We start from the raw sequence: 18,153 nt of genomic DNA on the forward strand, positions 1-18,153 counted from the left end.
AATATTAACACACACTTGAAAATGTTCACAAATCATTGTGAAATGAAATTTCTCTTATATCCAACAAATGTTTTAAAATGACATTTATTCAGTTTATTCCAGGATTAAGAAATTAATTTATTCATTCATTCATTGAAAAATCGTTTATTAGGTACTCACTGATGTATTAAGCACTATACTAAGTACTGAGATACAAAGATTGATTACATTTTCCTGTTCTCAAAGGTTGACCATCTGATAGGGGAAATAAAGAAATAAAAGAACTTTTTAACAGTAGGTACTATGCTATTATAGATTTGTATAGAGGGATTTAGAGGACAGAAGAAATGTTCCTAATTAAGACCAGGATAGGTATCACCAAAATCTTCTAAGAGTTGAATCTTTAAGTGCTGGCCTGAGTAAGCTAGTAGATGCATATGTTGGGCAATGTGGTATATAGGTGAGTCGTGGGAGAAGACCAAAGTATATTCCAGGCAAAGGGAACAAACAGCTTGTGTGAAGGGACAAAAGTGTGAAACCGCATGGACTGTTTGGGAACTCAAGTGTTCCATGTGGATGGAGCACAGGGACGGATGAATTTTTCAGACAGTCCAATGCCCCCTTCCAGGCAGGTGGAAACTGGATGCTGGATGAGGCTGGGGGGTGGTGTCAGGGGAGCCTGGGTCAAAAGTAAGAGCTACAATGTCGCTTACCCATGGGCCACAGTGTGCAGTAGAGCACAAGGGATAATTAAAGAGACCATAATTTAGAGAGAATGAGAAATGGAAAGCTAGCACATCTGACGTTGAAGGAGGCAACCAGGCAGTGTCAGGATGAAGGCGGGCACTGAAGGAAAGCAGGGACTCACGATGAGAGCGGAGGCTCAAAGCTGCGATCTGCGTGTGATGTGGAACTTAGAGGAATTTCCTGAGCAGCCGGAACGTAGCTGCAGCAGATTTTTATAGGGCACTTGCAGCCTCCTGAATTGGTGGGGAGGGAGCTGTTACGGGCACTGATCTGGCTCAGAGCAGAGAGCCTTGAACTAAACTGAGGAGTTTGGACTGCATCCTGAAAGCTTTGGGGAGTCATTGCAGGGGTCTAAGCAGGGCAATGGCATGGATCAGATTTGCGTTGGCTGTTGTGTACGATTGGATTGGTAGTTTGTGAGCCTGAAGTCGTGGAGATCAGCTAAGAGGGTTTCTGTAGATGAGAGATGATGGAAGCTGGTCTAAGGTGCTGCAGTGGAAATGGACGCTGGAGTCTTAGAATCACTTAATGTTTCCGAATTGGGTACCTGAGCTAGAATTGGGTCCCTGTCATTCCCTGCAGCAGGGAGCCCCAGAGGAGGTGCAAAACTGATTTCAAGGGTGGTGGTGTTGAGGTTAAGGGTCTTGCTGAAAAGCTAGATGGGGACAATTTAAAAGGAGTGGTATCTAGAGGTCTAAACCTTAGAAAAAAAGATCCGGTTTAGGGGTAAAGATTTAGATGGTAATTGAAACAGATGGATTTGAATGAAGGGGATGAAGTGAAAAAAGCAGAGAGCCCTGGTAGACACTGACATTTAAGAGAGATTGGAGGAAAAGGATTCATGAAATTGAGAAATAATGGCCAGAAAGGGAGAAGGGAAATGAAGAGACAGTGGAGATAGGGAAGCTATGGGACGAAATAATTTCATGACCAAGAAAAGCTGCAGAAGAGTCAGTGTGATGAGTAATTCTACTGTGAATGTAAAGGGTAAGACAACAATTGCACTAACTCTGCCAGACACTTCACATGTAATAGGTCATTTAATCCTCATAACAAACCTATGGGTTAGATGCTATTATTATCCCCATGTTACAGATGAGGCTGCTGAGGCACAGAGAGGTTAAGTCATCGGCCCCACATTATACAACAAAACAAATATTTGAATCTGCACAGTTTGACTCCCAAGTTCAGGCACATAACAAACAGCTCTGTCAGTGCTGAAGAGCTAAAAACCCAAACACTAAAGCAAAATTGCAGTAAGCTGGAGGAAAATGGGGGAAATTAGAAGTAGAAACAATGACTGAATAGCTCTCAATAAATTTTCATACAGTAAATTGGAGAGGCTGTGGGTAGAGGGGAGGTGGGGCTAAAGGGAGATTCATTTTTTAATTAAAAAGATTTGAGGTTGTTTATGCATGGAGTTAATAGGGTAAATGTGTGGATAAATGTGGAAAATGATGAAATGATTTCCTTGCAGTCATCAGAAGTGGTTAGGATAAAGAGTATAGGCATAGAAATGAACAGTGAACAAATATTTGTTGAACATATGCCATGTACTTGGGCCCAAGAGGTGGTGGAATATAAAGATGTATAATATATGGTAATTGCCCTCAAAGAGCTCAAGACTGAGTTGGAGGCAGACAAGCATATCATCAGACGTGTGCTGTTATGAAAAACGTTGCTGATGAACTGACTTCAGGAGGACGGGGTCGAGAAGTTAGGGAGTGAAACCTCATCTCTTTCCACCATGGTTTTATGCTCCAGTCACGCTGGCCAGGACCCTTCTCATCTTCAGGTCTCAGCTAGAATGTCACTTCTGCGGACAGTCCTTCCCTCACCTTTTATCTAAAGTTATGCTTCCCCACATTTTATCCTCTCTCACATCATCCCGTTTACTTCCATCCTAGCCATTTTCACAATCTATAAGTATCTTGTTTATTCATGAATTTGTTTATTGTGTTCCTTATCCTAGATGTAGGCTCCCTGAGGGTAGGGACCATGTTGTTCATCATTTGTCTCTCCAGTTCCTAAACAGCACCTGCACGTAGGACATGGTCCATATGCTTCTGAATAAATGAATGAATAGAAGAAAAAGCATTTGGGCAGAGTGTTTGAGGGTAGCCATTAACTGTGTAGATGAGGTGGAGAAGGTTGTTTCAGGTAAGTGGGAAAGCATGTGCAACCTCACGGGAGCACTAGCCAGGATGGGGTATTTAAGGGGCAGTCAGTAACTTGGTATGTTCGTAGCATTGCATAAGATGGCTTAGAGGGAGTGGTGGTAAAGGTGGAGTTTGGCAACAGAATGGTACACTTTAGCCGTATAAGGAAAGGCCTTGTAGGGCAAGTCAAAGATTCTGGTGACATGGACAGTCCATTGAAAAACTGAATACTGTAGAAATTAGATTTTAATTCTGTATGAATTTAGCTATTAACATTTATGCCTAAATTCTGAATAATTAGAAAATCTTTTGTTTATTAAGTTCTATCCTGATGTAATTATGATCACACAATACAAACTATTGACCTATATCCTACATCAGAAATTATTTCTGTGAAAATTAAGGATTTCTGTTTAGTGTGTATCACATGTTTTCTTGTGATCACTGCCTAGTAATTCAGTAGCCAGAGAATAAAGGGCTTTGTCATTACATAAAGACATCAATATTCATTAAAACAGTTGGGCTGATCTTTGTAGGTATCAATCAAAGATCAAACAACCTAATTAAATGTTACTCATTAATAATAATAACCTCATTTTTTTCTCTTTCTTTCTTCCTTTTTTTTTTGGTGAGAAATGGCAAATGGTAGAAATCCAGCACAAAAAAGGGAAAGCGAGCAACATTCACTGAGGAAACTGGTCTTTGTTTTTTTACTAATTACTAGATTAGGGAAATGACATTTACTGAGAAAAATAACAGATCATTTAATGGAATTGCCAAAGGTCTTTTGAATCTCCAGAGAATTGAAAAAATGAGCAAAATGATCAAAACTGATGTTGGGAGCCAGGACTGTAATATTTGCTAACAGTTTTGCTAATTTGATAAATTATATGAGCTTCTAAGCAACAGATTAAGAGGAAGGAAGGGACTATAATGAGGAAAATATTCTATTTTGCATCACTGTTTGTTGCTTTAGTAACATGAGGTTATTTTCATGAGATGATAATATTGTTTTGATGGGAACTTTAGTAGGATAGATATCACTAGGTATATGCAAGGTGACAATTCCATTTACCCTTTAAATTCAGTCACTTGCCTAGAATAATATATCACTTTATGAAAATATAATTTTGCAACTTGCATAATTACTAACCAATATTAAATTAGGTGCATAAGAAGCATCTTTTCAACTTTCTAGTGTATTTAATAAGTATATTTACCTTAATTCTGTTTTTGAGGTATATGTCCAGCTTAATTTTTTGCATTTGCTTGGAAGCATATAGCTGTTTAAATAGGGTACAGATATCTCAGATCATCTACTAAACTGTAGGCATCTACTTGTTTTGAGCTGAAGGCAGTAGATATCTTAGTACTTGGGGTGTCTTTCCTTTATTCAGCACAGTTGATAAAACCAGACCATCACTGCCTGCATAGTCTTTTTATGTCACAGTGAAGTTTCAGGAAACTAACTCTTCACAGTCATTGCTCCCTAAAGGACACTTGAGAACAAACCCTAATGGATAAAGATGATGAATTTTCAGCTTCTATTTTTGAGAATGATCATGCCTATATAGTTCAAGGGTTAGCAAATTATGGCCCATTGACTAAATCTGGTCTGCTGTGTTTCTGTAAATAAAGTTTTTTGGGATTATAGCCACACCCCTTCATTTTCACATTAATTATAGTTATTTTGCATGCTGCAAAGGTAGAGTTGAGTAGTTGCTACAGAGATTATGTGGATTGCAAAGCCTTAAAGTAATTCCTATTAGGCCCTTTCCAAAAAAGTTTGCTGACCTTTGCTCTAGTGCAAGATTTCTCTAAATATTTCCATATGACAATTGTTAAAGGGTATTTTGATGGGTGGGACTAGTCAAAGGTCAAATAGTTAGGGAAACAGTTAAACAAATTTAATGTTTTCCCTACTGCAGGATTTCTCAGTGTGATTAATGTACTAATGCACATTTTGATCCTTTTAGAAGGAAATATTTTATTAGTATTTCCCCAAATTACTTGACTATTACATCTTTTCCTTGCGGACTCTATATGGGATTAGTGATCTGTAAAACACAATTTTGAGAAATACTCAAAAACATGTTTTCTTCATGATTTTCTATTTCTGAATTCTCTTTAGTGTTTGAAAACACTGTCAGTTTCCTCTTTTATCCATAGTTTAGCTTAATATAATGTGCACCTTGCTTCTACTATTTTAACATATCCCCAATATGGATTATTTTGATGTCTGACCTCATTTTTAAATGAATATTTTTTTCATTCTTTCGAACAATTTTAAACTTAATTTGAACACAGTGTATGTTAGCTGTCATATAACTGCATGATTTTTCCCCATGCTACTGAACTTGGAAAGTATTTGAAAGCCAGAGGTATAAATTAGCTGATCTGGAAAAATTAAATGTATATCTAGCATCTTCTTCACAGTGGACACTCCAAGTTAACAATTATTTTTCCTTATGAAGAAGTAATCACTTACAAAAAAGGAAATGCATGTGCAAAATATGTTCAGTAAAATAATGTGATTTTTTTTTCTTCCATAATTGTAAGGGTTAACTTAGTTCAATAAAAAGTAGTGGTTAAAGAATATGTTTATATATTTCAATTAAACTGATAAAAATCTGGGTTCATATTAGTTTCATTTTTCTTCAGTCATGAGATATATGGTTTCTCAGAGCAGAGGATATAGTATAAATTGAGGTTTTTACATTGGGTCACTTCAAGTAGAGAAAATGGGATGATTATGAAGTGGTAAAGAAGAGTAGAGGATGCAATGTAAGACCATTCTGAAACTTAATCAATTAAAATGAGGTCACAATATTAAAATACAGAGTCACTGTATACAATTTTTCCATATGCTAAGTCAAATTCAGCTTCTATCTTTGAGCTACTAGTCTAAAATTTTATTATTCTATTTACTCAACTTCCCCATATTATTAGAACATTTTGATTATTGAAATTAAATTAAACTATTATAAAACTATATTTAAGTTTTGAATTAATCTAGAAATTGTAGTTGATGGGCATTATCAGTTTATTTGCATGAGTTACTTATTAATGTCTGTTTTACAAACTGGGCTATAATTTCCACTAGGCAGAGACTTTCTCTGTTTGTATTATCTGCTTGGGACCCAGTAGGATCTCACTAATATTTGTTGAATGAATGAATTTTGATTACCTCTTGTAACCCTTTTAATTGACCTAAATAAGGTAGAATTTTAAAATTTATCTTGTATAGGTAAATGTATCTGTATATATTGATTTGATTTTGTGATCATTCTAAATCAGAGGTTGACAAACCATGGCCTGCAGACAAAATCTGGTCTATTGCCGGTTTTGTAAGGTCTGTGAGCTAAAAGTTGGTTTTATATTTTTAAATGTTTGAAAAAAAATCAAAAGAGGAGTAGTATATCATGATGTGTGAAAAATGTAGGAAATTAAAATTTCAGTATCTGTAGATAGTTTTATTGGAACACAGAAATATTCATTCATTTCCATATCATCTATGGCTGATCTTGTACTAAGTGGAAGAGTTACATAGTTGCAATGAAGACTATATGGCCCACAAATCCTAACATATTGACTACTGGTCCCTTTACAAAAACAAAAAAACAAAAAAAACCCTGCCAACATCTATTCTAAACAAAACACATAAAAAGAGACTCTATGTAGTTCAACTTGTTTTTAATTTTGAAAGAATCAAGCTAAATGATCACATGCATGTTTTAGTCCTCTATTTAACTATAAATTATATTTAGATAATTTAATATCAATCAAGATTATAAAGTTATAAGCCATATAATTTTTTAAACCAAACTCCCCTATTAGAAAATGAACCAGTATTGGTAAAATATATACATTGCTTAATGTCAAGTTAAATAATTCTTGTTTCAGAGTTTTCTGTTTCACTTGCTTTCATATATTTATCCAAAATGACTCAGATATGTATGTAACTATGAATTTTTTTGATGGTAAAGCATTTAAAACCTAAATCCTAAATTCAGACATTTTGGAAATATAATTATTCTACTAACTTCAGAAATATTCTTTTCTTTCTTTTTTATGTACCTCTTTTCCCCTCTCTATTACAGCTCTCAAGCTTTAGGTCAGTAGCTGCCACAATTTGAAAAAAGGAAAAAAAAAAACTCTGGATAATAGTAATGATAGTAATAATAACCCTTCATATTTTATAGTGTATTGTATTCTTTTTATTTTTCAAAAAACTTTCACATACATCATGGAAACCTACTGAACTTAGTCTAAAATATTATAAGTTAAGGCATGGTATCTTTCACTCTTGGAATTGGTATTAGGGCAGGTATAATAGAGGTGAAGAAAATTTTAACCCTGCCATTTTTCCCCTCTAGTCTATTATTTCCTGTACTAACATCAAGAACTGTTGACATGAATAGATAATTAGAAGATGAAACACTGTTCTTTAATTTTGGTAGGTGAAAACAACATAGGTAATTGGAATTAGAGTTTTAAAAACTTTTATAGAGGAGTTCATCAAACCACATATGATCATATTCCCATTTTTGTGTGGAGTAAGTAGACATATATTAGCTATGGTTAAATTTGTCATAAAGTTGTTTGGTAGATCCAGCCATATGTAATTTCTCACTTGCTGAGTATCTTTTATAACCACTCCCATCATTTTTTTTTCTCCTTAATAGGAACTGTGTTAAATTGGGTACAGACTAAAATGCTATAACAAAGAGAATCCAAAATAGTGATTTAAAATGATAAAATTGTCTATTTCTCTTAGAACAATCTAGAGTTTTGTGATTTAAGGCTGGTAATGTTCCCGGTGAATTTAAGGTTCTTGCCTCATTGCAGAAAGAATTCGGAGACGAGCTAGGGAGGTTAAGAAAGTAAAGTGAGGATTATTTAGGCAAGAATACGTCCTCAGAAGGAGAGGGGGCAGACAGATGAGGAGCCTCTGCCCTGGGTTTCTTTGGCAAGCCAGTTATGAGGGGCATACAAATGAAGGGGCAGAATATTCACTGGGGAAGGAGGGGAGGAGGGATTTTTGTCCTTATTGTGCTTAGATCAGAAGTGTCATGGCGTGGTGCATGATGGGTACTTCTTGTCTGCAAGGCTAATTTTAATGTAATGAGCAACAGGTTACGTATGTATGCAGGAGATTCCTGCCTTTCCCCACTTTGTCTGCCTCCAGGATACTCATCACCCAAAATGTGTGGTTTCCTGTTAGTCTGGAGGTCCCTGCTTTTCTTTGTTTGCCCATGGACCCCTGCTGTTTACAAGATGTGTGATTTCCTGCCACCTGTCCCCTGCCCCCAATTCACTGCTCATATCTAGCTACTTGCCTGCTGTAACAGTAAGATGCTGCCACTCTCAATGTATAGCTGTCTTCTTGGGGTCCACAGTGGCTGCTCCAGTTGTTATAATTTCCCAACCAGAGAGACCAAAGGGCCTGGGAGCACATGCATAGTCCTTTTTAGGGAGAAGGCTCTCATCCTATTACATAGAATCTAGGCAATCTAGTCAAATGGACATACTAACTGTAAAATATGTCTATTCTATATACAGAGAGTGTAACCAAAAGGATGTTTGCCAAGCTTAACCCAGTGCTATTATCAAAAAAGGTGAGAGTGGATATTGATAGATAACTAATAATCTTTGTTACAGAAATGGTGCTACCCATTTTATCTATTTATAGTGATTAATCAATAGAAATGGATTAATAATGTTATATATGTAAAAATATATATAAATATATATAATATATATCAAAATATAATTATATATAAAATATATATTGATTAATCCATATAAATGGACAGAAATATAGAAATTTCTTCCTTTTACAAGATGAAAGCTGTTTATACATAAATTTGCTCAGATTGACTTGTTTTTCTGATACCAGTATTTCTACAGTGTTGTACATAAACCACTGAATTTACCTAAACACTTTCTATAAGCTATTATGTGACTATTTTTTAACTTTAAACCATTTCTTATGAAACTGATTTGAATAGAGAGGACCTCAGACTACAAAGGACCCATGACTTTAGGCCAGCTTCTGTGACTTCACAGATATGCAAGGGGAAGCCTGTAGATTCCAGTTTTTTTAGGGAAAAAAAGTTAGAAATTCTCAATGTAAAAAAAAAAAACAAAAACAAAACTTTAAAAATATAGATATTAAGAAACGCTTACTAACAATATATTGCTAAATTAGATGTAAAAATTCAACACAGTTAATTTTATATTATAAACAACCTACTGTAAAGGTTTTTTTTTTTTTTTTTCTCTTTTGGTACGCGGGCCTCTCACTGTTGTGGCCTCTCCCGTTGCGGAGCACAGGCTCCAGACGCGCAGGTTCAGCGGCCATGGCTCACGGGCCCAGCCGCTCCGTGGCATGTGGGATCTTCCCAGACCGGGGCACGAACCCGTGTGCCCTGCATCGGCAGGCGGACTCTCAACCACTGCGCCACCAGGGAAGGGAAGCCCCTGTAAAGGTTTTTTAATAGAGGGTTGAAGGTTCTATAGAAGGGTAGTGACAATTCTGTTAGGTTTATTTTCAAATGTTATTTAAAAACTGGCTTGCAATATTTAGGAAACCTAAGATATTGTATGCCTAATTAACACCCATTTTAAATGGCATTTCAGGAATTTTTAAGGATAAACTCAGTAGAACTCATTAATTTCTAAATTTTAAATGATTTGCACTGGTTTGGATGAGTAGTTCCTCTAGTAAGTACCCTAATATTAGACTGTCTCTTGAATTTTTCAACTGACTTATTAAAAGAAAAGGCTTGAATGAGAAAAATCATAGAATTACAAAAACATTCTTTCCACTTACTATTAAGCTAACAATGTAAGCCTAATACTTAATGTTATTAACAATGCCCAAAGTCAAAGGTTTGTGATTAAAAGGATACAAAAGGACTGCCATATTTAAGACATCATTTAATTTTTTTTAGAAGAATTCAAATCAATGACTAGAATTAAAGTCCAAGAGAAAATTTTATTTAAGCATATTTGAAATTCTATTCAGTTCCAGTTAACCCTCAGGTTTTTTTCTCCTCTTCTGATAAACTTTTGCCCTCTAGCCTGCTGTGAGAAGAACAATGAAGCAGCCACCAATGCTCCCCTAAACTCTGTTAAGTGACTCTTCCTGAGTTATTATCTTTCAGCTTCTGTAAGGAGCATGAAAAATCTCCTTTCTACCTCTCCCACCAGGAATCCGGTGCAAAGCATTGCACTCGATGTCTTGTAGAGTGGAAATCAAGAAGCATGAGGCCCATCTGTGTACATCTTGCATGCTGAATGAAAAACATTATCACCATTATAAATTAACGAGAATCCTTTATCTGGCCAAGGCTCTTTTCCCACACAATGTGAGTAGTGTGGCAAAGATCTAAGGCTTTCATGAAATGACTGCCCCCAGTCTGGCCTCTTCTAGTGTTAAAGAAGAATGGGAACCTGGAAATTTTTCAGGGACTTACTTAGGCCGTGAATCTGCTTCCTGGGCTGGTGAAACCTTTGTGCTTTACATTTTCAGCTCTTCATCAAAAGAAGAAGAAAGGCAAAAAAGAAGAAAAGATCCAAAGCAGCAATTTAAGTTTCAGGATTGAAGATTTGATACTGATTTTTTTCTCTCTCCCCTCCTTTTTTGTCAAGGAGCCAAACTCTCATTTTCATATGTAGTTTCTCTGCTTTTTTGTCAACCCATTAGCCTGTGAATCCAGAGTAGATTTTCATCTAGGATTCAGGCTTCAATTCCCAGGGACATCATTGATTCTATAAGGTGTTAAAACCATTATCCAAACTCTGCATACTGCCTTCTAATTAGCTGGCACTCTATTTAGGAAATCTAGGGCTTCGCTAGACACCATTGGTCTTCAATTCCTAGTACAGTATTCATTAGCACATGGAGTGATTTATTATTTGATCAAAATCAAAGGGTTATGAATCCAGGACAAAAGCTGGAGGAGGACTATGTATTCTAACCTGCTTACTAGTAAAGGTGCAGGCTTTACAGATGACATACCTGGATATCCTCTGTGAAAAATCTTCTGTGAAAAATAGTTTTCTACTTCATCTTGTCTTCCACCAACATGCCTCCTTCTTCAATTAGCCAAATTCCCATCCTGACCTTTTCTTTTTTTTCTCTGTTTGCCTACTCTGGATATATCTTTTTTCTCCTGTTGCAATCTCCTTTTTGCTCCTTGCAACTACCTCCTAATTAACATATGGTAGGTCTCCTCTACAACTCCACGTATTTACTAAATTATACACAGGCGTTTTGCTCCATAAATCTCCAAGGTGATGAAAGGTCTCTATAATCTCTCACTTACATGACAGTAATGTTAATTACAATTTCCACATCATCTGTGATGTAGCTCCATCATTAATAGTTATTTATTTACATTCATTTGTAAATTGCTGAGGATAAGCCCATGTTTTGCTATTTGGAAAGGAAGGCACCAATACTCTGGTATTTCTCTTCCCACTTCCTATATTTCCTATTTTCCACCTCCATCTTTCTCTAATTTCTAATTGAGATAGAAGTGAAAAGATTAAAAAAAAAAGTTCTTTTACTAAATCTATTAATTTGCAGGCATTTCTCCCTTCAACAGCAAGTCATGCTAAACATTGATTTACAGAAAAACAACTGTAGCTGCATCTGTAACAGTTTTGCACCATGATTTTGGCTCAGAAATTATAGCTTCCATAAAAGTTAATTATTAAATAACAGAACTTGAAACAGTGTTGCTTAACTAGTGAAGGTGGTACACATTGACTTAGTTTTCAGATACCAATGCTTTTACTAGATAGAAATGCATAGATACCAATATCCCTAACCACCCCTTGCATAAGCTTATTGTGGCAGAACCATAAGCAAATATAGTGTAATTGTCATTTGGCATGATAGCTCTGTGAGCTATTACTCCCTGGTTGCAGAAGTTTGGTTTCGGCATCATTCTTCTGTGTTATCTTCTTTAACTTCCAAGGTGTAAGGGACCCAAAGTTAAATGACAAGTGCCCAAGGACAGAGCAACCAAAATGAAAGAGGAAGGTGATTTCCATATAGCAAACTCTGTAAGTGGGAAACTATATTCAACATCTAGCTAGACAGTCCTGTTGCCCATGTTATTTCCATCAAAGCCAAGCTCTTCACTCAATGACAGACTTTTGGTTGCAAATGTTAACCTGCCCTGAAAAGTCCAGTTAAGGGTGTTAAGGCTTGAAATTAATATCTTGTGAAACTCAAAGCATGTTCTTTTTCTGGTTGAAAAACCTCTTGTGATTTATTCCATTCTTTCACTGTTAGTGTAAAACTTGGTTTAAAACATATATTTTTAGAATAAAACATACATTTCAGCACAAAATAAATAATGCTAACAAACACTTGAAAGACATAAGTGCCCTATTTAAAAAATTTAGGCTATTGTTAAAATTATAGTATTTTAATTAAATAAAAAGTGGCAGAAGAAGCAGTAATGTGATAACAGCATACTGGCAAAAGTAAGGTTTGTAAGTTTTTCTTTGTGTGAAGTAATGAATAAAATTCTAACTTTATTCATCTTCTAGAATTACTTCTGACTTCTAATTAAGACAAAAGCTAAATATAACAAACAATTCAGAATTAAATGTGAAATTATGTTGCAAAATTAAATGTCTCTCTTTTAGACTAATAAGTTTGCCATATGATTAGATTTAAAATGAACACCACACATACGATATCTATTTCTAGACTTATTTCCAAGCAAGAATCCGAAGATAAATCGTATAAACATAATTAAAATATGCATTGCCCAGAGTATGCAAGAGAAAATGAAAACCTATTAGTGGTTAAAGATTTAAAGTCCCATGTATCTTGGAAAGGAAATTCTGTAGTTGTGAATCTTTTAACACAATAAGTACAAGGAAATTTGTATTGATAAAACTTACTTGATATCAGAAACTTTCCAAAAAGAATTTTATTAAATAAAATGTATAGTAGGGAAAGAGTCTTTGAAAATCATATATGCTTCCTAACTCAAATAAGCAGCCAAAGAAACTTACACAAACATGGGATACGTGAGGTTTGGTTTACTTTAATTACCATTACTCTCACTTGAATAGGATATTAATGGATAATAATGGCATTATTGGGGCATATTGGAGGGATGATGAAAAATACCTGAAAAATTCCAAATTAATACACTTGATTTTCTATAAAAATAAGCTAGAAATATATGTATGAAATTAATTTGCCCTGGAAGCTTAAGCTAAACATTAAGTGTTTTTACATTAAGTGTTTTTAAAGTCTTATAAAATGCATTTTAATGTCTCAACAGTTTTTTTCTGAAAAGACACACACACACACAAACCTTAAATACCTTAATTAAAAAAAAGATTCATACAGTTAGACAAGTTAGTTGTCTTTATTTAATAAATATTTGCTTGTGTGGTATTTTCTTCTCATGAGCACGTGAGCAGTGTGACCGAGTTTTGAAGAACCCAGCTAAACTCAACAAATAACTACATAAGAATAACGAGTAATGATGTTTTGCTCAGACGCACATTTATTCAGCATCTACTATGTAGCAAACACACTGTTCCCCCCCCGCCCCCCTTCGCCAAGAATACACACAAACTCTTATTGAACCATGGTCAAAGCCAATATTTCATGAAATCATTGAAGGAAAAATCAGTCTTACAACACTGAAATTATATTTCAGCACCTTCTTTTAGTAATATGAGATACCTTTCAAATCAGATATTTTTATTGATGTAACTTACATGACGTCCTTTTTAAGAATTATTTATTTCTGTTAGGATTCTTAGGCAGTGGATCGAAACACAAAGAAAGAAACTGTTCCCCTACATGGTATTCTGCAAAAGCGCTAGATTTGGAGATAGATGCTCTGAATTAGTGGTCCACAACTGCCACTTATTCCTATGTGATGTTAGGCAAACCACTTAACCTCTAGTTCTGAGGTTTCTCATCTTTCAAATGAAGATGTGTAATTTACCTCACAGGGTTACTGTAAAGAGTCATTGCGAACACACGTGTTAGAGCATTTTTCAAACTGTAAGGGGCTATTTGAATGTGAAGTATTTTAAGTATCTTGCTTGTGAACATGTGAAAGATTCCCAACATTTATGGGGAAAAGTGTTGACTTTTCTGAGATAAGGATGTGTTGAGAAGGGAGTTATGTGGCTTTGCCAATTCTGTAACTGGAAACTTGGGTTGTGAGCCAAGACTTCTGCCTAAGGGGATGACAAATGTGAAAGCAGTAACTGGCAAGAAAAAGACAAAATATAGCGATGAGAGTCTATTTTATTGTTGATAGAATATCATTTTCTTGGGAATTAGATTCATTTTTCTCTCTACTCTTTATATACTATATTCTCATAGAACAGGCACTTACAAAAATAGGCTAAATTATGAGGATCTCATTCTGGACCATGACAACTTAAAGGGAATGTGGAAAAGTTGGATAGATTTCTAACGAGAGTCATAAATACAATTAAAGGGTTTGGGCATAGTACCTGTGGGGAAAAGGTTCTGGGATTATTCATATTGCTAAGGACAAGGCTAAATATAGAAATGTGGGAATGTGTAATATACTAAGGATAAAAGAACATCTGTTTTTTATGTCTAAGAAAAATCCAAAAGGAACTGAGCTTAAGCTATAGGATAACAAATTTAAATTGGCAACAAGGAAGAATTTCCTGACTGTGAGGGTTGTTGGGCATCCAAAGACTTGCTGGAATCTCCTTTGCACATCTTTGAAAAAGTGTTTTCATTAAAATAGAACGGTGTAGACCTTCCTGAATGTAGGACAATGGATCAGAATACTTTTAAATAACATTTCTAATTCCCAGATTTTTAAGTATTATTACTCTTATGAAAGAGAACTCTGGCAAAAATTGCCCAAAATAAAAAGGTTCTTTATTTGTATGGAAGAAAGAGAAAAAGGATTTTGATCCCAGTCACCTTATATTGTATTATTACACAATAACTAAATTATTGCTTGGAATATTCTAGGATTTGGGGTATGTTTTAAAAGATCTAATGGAAGACTCCTCAGAAATTGTCTATGTCTGAATTCTTTCACCTTTGTAGTGACATTGAATAGAACACACAAAGTATGGGAAAGACTGTTAGCTGTTCATCAAATCTTATTTCTTATTTTTCCTGTGCTAGGCCATATTTCCCAGCCTCCTTTGTACTGATGTGTAGCAATATGTTTGAGTTCCAGTCAATGGAATGTGAATGTGATGGACATTATATGTGCTAATTCTGCGTCTTTTAGAAAAACGGTATGTCCACCTCCACTCTGTTTCCCTTTCTGCCTGCTGTGAACTGGTCATGATGAGGTGCTAGGGGATAGCTGAGCCACAAGTAGGAAGGGGCCTGGGTCTCTAAGTTACCATGTGGAAGGCCGCCTGCCAACCAGGAGCATCTGTCTCAGCCTGTTCTGTGAGTGAGAAAGAAACTTCTGTTTTATTTGAATCATTCCACAATTTTTAGATTTGTTTATTCTGCAGGCTTAGATGAGACAATGAGCAGCCAGGCCCACCGTATTGTGTTTATTTCTTTTTAGATCTTGGTCAAATACTTTTCTTTTCCTTGTTTTAGTTTCTCTTCCATAAAACAGTGAGACCAATGAACTCACTTTTTTCCTTTTTTTTTTTGTTTTGAGAATGATGAATAACACTGCATCTTAAATTGTAGTTTTATTATTTAACCTAAAGCATGAAAAGGTTTTTCCAGTGGTTGAATAATTACATTAGAATGTATTTGTTACAGAATGGAGATTTATAACACATTTTGCTCTATCTTAAAGAAAGACAAAAGAAAAAGCTTTAAAATGTAGGAAGAGGGCCAACAATTTACTACAAAGAATTATTTGCAAATGAATTCTTCAAACAAACTCTGTTAAAAATATGATATTTTTTACTGAAAAGATTTTGTTCAGTATCCTTTATAAAGGTTATTCATAAAAAAGCTGTATTTAAGTTCTATCTGTAAATGAGAATTTTACATTTCATTCTTTTCTACCAGGGACCAGTGCAGCTAATACTTTTACAGAGAAAAACTTATTTACATGATATTTAACTATGTTTTTATGAAATTGAATACAAACCAAAGGAGATATAATGAACTTTCTAATTATTCTTCCTGTCTATGGACATTGGAGGTCACAAACATGTGGAAATAATTGTATGCTAATTAGTGGAATAGATTACTCAGAATGTGTCTTCTCTTGAGGATTTTGAAAACTAGTAATAGAAATTTAATAAATGTGGGTCTACATCTAGTTCTATATAAAGACATGGAAACTGTTTTAAGATTAAAGGACATAATAAATCATCTGTTAGTGTCTTCTGGCTCCCTAGCTTTATTTGAAACCAAATCATTCATTTATTTGGATGTAATATTGTGTGCTATTTGTAGCTTGTGCTCTGGAGCTAGAATACCTGAGTTTAAATTCTGGTTCTGCTATTTACTGACTGTTGGACCTCTGGCAGCGTTTCACTTCACCTTTCTCTTCTCATGTCCTTCATTTTTTGAAATGAGTCTCATAATAGTACCTCTATTATATAGTTTTGTATAAAATAATAACCTAGGGCCTGGTACACAATAAACAATCAAGAAATCATAACTATAGTTCAGTAAATATTTATTGATGATCTGCTATACCAAAAACTGCAATATATTAAATCTCACTGTATGTCAGACAATGCACCTGACACTTTAAAAGCTGTCTTATAAAGGGAACCCTCCTACACTGTTGGTGGGAATGTAAATTGGTACAGCCACTGTGGAAAACAGTATGGAGGTTTCTCAAAGAACTGAAAATACAGCTACCATATGACCCAGCAATTCCACTCCTGGGTATATATCTGAAAAAAACAAAAACACTAATTTGAAAAAGATACATGTACCCCTATGTTCATAGCAGCATTATTTACAATTGCCAAGATATGGAAGCAACCTAAGTGTCTATCAACAGATGAATGGATAAAGAAGATGTGGCAATATATATATATATTCTTCCTGTCTATGGACATTGGAGGTCACAAATATGTAGAAATTTATATATATATAGACACACACACACACACACACACACACACACACACACTCAATGGAGTACTACTCAGTCATAAAAAAGAATGAAATGAAATTTTGCCATTTGTGGCAACATGGATGGACTTGGAAGGCATTGTGTTAAGTGAAGTAGGTCAGACAGAACAAAACAAATACTGTATGATATCACTTATATGTGGAATCTAAAAAATACAACAAACTAGTGAATGAAACAAAAAAGCAGACTCACAGATACAGAGAACAAACTAGTGGTTACCAGTGGGTAGAGGGTGGGGGGGAGGGGCATTATAGAGGTAGGGGAAAAAGGACTTATGAGATTTTATGAAATCAAGTGTGTGAAACTTTTGAAAATTGTAAAGCTGTATAGAATTTAAAGGATCTTTCATTCAATAAAAAGGTAAAATAAAAGCTGCCTCATTAAATTCTAACAACCCCTCTGTGAGGTACGTATTATTATGTTAATTGCACAGACAAGTAAGTAAGGCTCTGAGAGGTTAAGTAACTTGCCCAAAGTCACACAATTAACAGATGACAAACTCAGAATTTAAAACCAGGTATGCTAAACTCTAAAACATTGTATGCTGAATTAACAGGGGTAGGTGCAAAGATAAAAATGATATAGTCCACAATAAATCAGCTTAGTCATGGCAGAGATATTAAAAAGTATGTATATTGCTAAATGTTAAAATAAAAATATCAGCAATGTGCTGTGGGGAGAAACCTGTTTTTTTCCATTGCAGTTATTGCACAGTGGTGTATGTTTCTGATGTTGCTTGATTAAAGGTGGTTACTAATGAGATAATTGTTGGGGCTTAATGACTGACTGATCTGCTTTGTGCTCTTTGATACCTTTCCAGATGCTTGCGCTAGCTTAGCTGGTTGTCTGATGAGCATATGTCTTGGGTCCAAGAAGAACAATGTAGGCATCTATGGGTGGAAATGAGCAAGGACATCACTGATGTTGGAAGATCCACACAATATGGATAAGTAGGTCAAGAGTGGAGTACTCAGATGCACATAAGCTTGTCCATCATCATCCAGAACTGACACATCTTTGGCTGGGCCATACATTGGGACTAAAGTAGATCCTAGATCGACATTGACAGTTGTAGCTCTTTACTTACACACTCCTGGCTATGTACAGTCTAAAACTTCCTGTCACTTAATTTGATTTCTCTGCCT

The 18,153-nt window shown here is 35.2% G+C and overlaps 1 long non-coding RNA gene across 2 annotated transcripts in view; it reads left to right on the forward strand.

Annotated features, from left to right (window-relative positions):
* The window catches only part of LOC307191022, a 37,403-nt gene that overhangs the window by 18,550 nt on the left and 700 nt on the right, over positions 1-18,153 (forward strand). Inside the window, exons 1-2 of one of the 2 annotated variants that reach the window (XR_013829579.1) lie at positions 15,093-15,176; positions 17,829-17,958. This is a non-coding gene — a long non-coding RNA (uncharacterized lncRNA). Of the gene's footprint in view, positions 1-15,092; positions 15,177-17,828; positions 17,959-18,153 lie in introns of those variants that run through there. The other variant, XR_013829578.1, reaches the window with a different exon arrangement.

The sequence above is a fragment of the Stenella coeruleoalba genome, assembly GCF_951394435.1.
Source record: "Stenella coeruleoalba genome assembly, chromosome: 1".
NCBI lineage: Eukaryota > Metazoa > Chordata > Mammalia > Artiodactyla > Delphinidae > Stenella > Stenella coeruleoalba.